The sequence below is a fragment of the Carlito syrichta genome, unplaced genomic scaffold (genome assembly GCF_000164805.1).
Source record: "Carlito syrichta isolate Samal-C Ts95f unplaced genomic scaffold, Tarsius_syrichta-2.0.1 Scaffold316511, whole genome shotgun sequence".
Classification (NCBI taxonomy): Eukaryota; Metazoa; Chordata; class Mammalia; order Primates; family Tarsiidae; genus Carlito; species Carlito syrichta.
In genome coordinates this window covers 172952-176092 of record NW_007260607.1, presented here as the reverse complement: position 1 = coordinate 176092, position 3141 = coordinate 172952, and the positions used below count along the sequence as shown (strand labels likewise).

At 39.4% G+C, this 3141-nt stretch overlaps 1 pseudogene; it reads right to left on the bottom strand.

Annotated features, from left to right (window-relative positions):
• Positions 1-718: 718 nt before the first annotated feature.
• On the bottom strand, positions 719-941 carry LOC103277212 (annotated as a pseudogene).
• Positions 942-3141: the final 2200 nt, after the last annotated feature.

Here is a 3141-nt window from a genome sequence, read left to right as displayed (position 1 = left end):
TACAATAAATAAAAAAATTAGCTGGGTGTGGTAGTGCACACCTGTAGTTCCAGCTACTTGGAAGGGTGAGGCAGGAGGATTGCTGGAGCTCAGCAGTTCGATGCTGGGGTGGCTGTGAGTGTGCCATTGCACTCCAACCTGGGTGATGGAGTGAGACACCAACCTCCCCCCTCCCAAAGTGTCCTCTTTGCTAATCCAGGCCATCAGCAATCTTAACCCTTAGTTACTGTGTAAAAATAAAACTGTACTCCCAAGCATTGATTGAAATTGTTATGCCCAGATCCCTTTTCAGAGCTTTGGCTCCCTGAGAGAAAAAAAGAGATCCTAACCAACTGCTTTTAGGAACAATGATACAATATACATAATGTCCTTTGCAGCAGAAATTGAGAGGTCAGGTAACCCTGATCATCTTGACTAGTTTATCATTATTTAACACGAGGTATATTTAATGTTGATCCCAGACCAAATATTGGAACCATAATCCTAATAAGTGTTCAATTTTAGCTCACTTGAGTTTCTGCAAGATGCCAGAGCAAGTGAGAAATCATCTCAAAACAAAGTTCATTATCTTTTACAAGTGCTAGAAAAACATAAAGAAGGAAATAAAACTCCTTTTTTCCAAATTCCTCATCAAATCTGATGGTTAACTCCTTAGACTTAGTTGAAAAAATCCAGTCTTCAATTTCCTGGTTTGAGGAATTCATTTTCAAGGTCAAGGTCAAGAAGAGTTTTTAGACTTTTCTTTGCCATGGCCCATGAACTCCAGTTCTTCAGTAGGAGTCTCTTTCTCCTTTATTGAATACACTGCTGGTAATGCTCAAAGATTTGGTGCATGGGTCCCCAAATCTATCCCCTTTGAGAAACTTCTGGGCAAACCAGAGATTGAAGCACTGATCATATTCACGTTTCTTGTCCATGCATGCTTTCCTAACACTGTTCATGATGATGGTGATTGTGGCAGCACTGCACCAAGAAATCTTTTTTTTTGAGTCTCACCCAGGCTGGAATGCAGTGACACTATCATGGTTCACCGTAGTGTTGACCTCCTGGACTCTGGAAGATCCTCCTGTCTCAGCCTCCCCAGTAACTGGGACTGACTGTAAGCATGTGCCACCACACCTGGCTAGTTTTTGTATTTTTTTGTAGAGATAGGTTTCTCTATGTTGCTCAGGCTGTTCTTAAAATCCTGGGCTCAAGCAATCCTGCCTCAGCCTCCCAAAGTGTTAGGATTACGGGTATGAGCCACCATGCCCAACAAGCAATTCTTTATAAAATTTTAAAAAATAGTTTCACTGAAATATAGTGGCTGGACGTGGTGGCCCAGGCCTGTAATCTCAGCACTTTGGGAGGCGGAGATAAAAGGATTGCCTGAGCCCAGGGATTTGATACCGGCCTGGGCAACTTGGCAAGACTTTGACTCTACAATAAATTAAAAAATTAGCCAGGTGTTATGACACGCGCCTTTAGTTCTAGCTACTTGGAAGGCTGAGGTGGAAGGATCACCTGAGCCCAGCAGGTCAAGGTTGTGGTAGCCATGAGCGTGTCACTGCATTCCAACCTGGGCAACAGAGTGAAAGTCCAACTCAACAACAACAAAAGGAAATATAGTTAACATAACACATAGCCCACCAATTTAAAGTGTACAATTAAATGCTTTTTAGTATATTTACAAAGTTGTAGAACCATCATGACAATTTAATTTTTTCACCTCTGTGTCCATTTTCATAGTCACTTCCAGTTTCCTCCCAAACTCCCTCAGAGCCCTGACAATTATTAATCTACTTGTTGTCTCTATGGATTTGCTTACTCTGGACATTTCATATTAATGGAACCATACATTATATAGTCTTTATGACAGATTTCTTTTACTTATCATGTTTTTAATGTTCATCTATGTTGTTGCATGTGACAGTACTTCATTCCTTTTAATGAAATATACCACATTTTACATATTCATTTATCATTTATCAGTTGATCATTTGGATTGTTTCCACATTTTGATTTTTTAAAATAATGCTAATATCAACATTTGTGTACATGTTTTTGTGTGGGTGTATTTTCATTTTTCTTGAGTGTATACCTAGAAGCAGAATTGTTGAGTCCTGGCAATTATATTTAAACTTTTGAGGAACTGCCAAGATGTTTTCCAAAGCTACTGCTGCATTTTACACCCACCAGCAGTGTCTGAGGGTTCTAATTTCTCCACATCTTTGCCAACATTTATTGTCTTTTTAGTCAAGCTACCCTAGTGGGAGGGAAGTGATATCTCATTTGTGTTTTGATTTGCATTTTTCTAATAACCAATGATGTTGAGTCTCTTTTTTATGCAGTCATTGACCTTTTGTACTTCTTCTTTGGAAAATATTCATATCTTTGCTCATTTCTTTTCTTCCTCTTTTCTTTTTTGTTAATTGACAAGGTATTAATGTTGCCAAGGTTGGTCTCAAATTCATGGCCTCAAGTGATCCACCTGTTTTGTCCTCCTGCATTGCTGTGATTACAGGCATGAACCACCCAGCTCAGCCTCTTTTGCCCGTTACAAAGTTGGATTACTTGTCTTTTTATTATTGTGTTTTAAGGGTTCTTTATATATTCTACAGTCCAGTTCCTTATAAATTATATGATTTACAAATATTTTCTCTCATTCTGTGAGTTGACTTTTCATTATCTGGATGGTATCATTTATAGCACAAAATTGTAAAATTTTGATGAAGTCTAATTTATCTATTTTTTTGTCTTATTGTTTGTGCTTTTGACCTTGTATCTAAGAAGACTTTGCCTAGCCAAAAATCGTGATGATTAAGATTAAGTCTTTTCTTCTAAGGGTTTCACAGTTTACACTCTTTTTTTTTTTTTTGAGTTGGAGTCTCATTCTATTGCGCCCAGGCTAGAGTGCAGTGGCACACTCATGGGCACCCTAGTATCAACCTGCTAGGTTCCAGCGATCCTTCTACCTCAGCCTTGTAAGTAGCCAGAACTACAGGTACATGCTACCACACCCAGCTAAGTTTTGTTTTTTTTTCTATTGTAGAGACGAGGTCTCACCAAGTTGCCCAGGCTGATCTTGAACCCACAGGCTCAGGCAATCCACTTGCCTTGGCCTCCTGATGTGCTGGGATTACAGACTGAGCCACCGAGCCC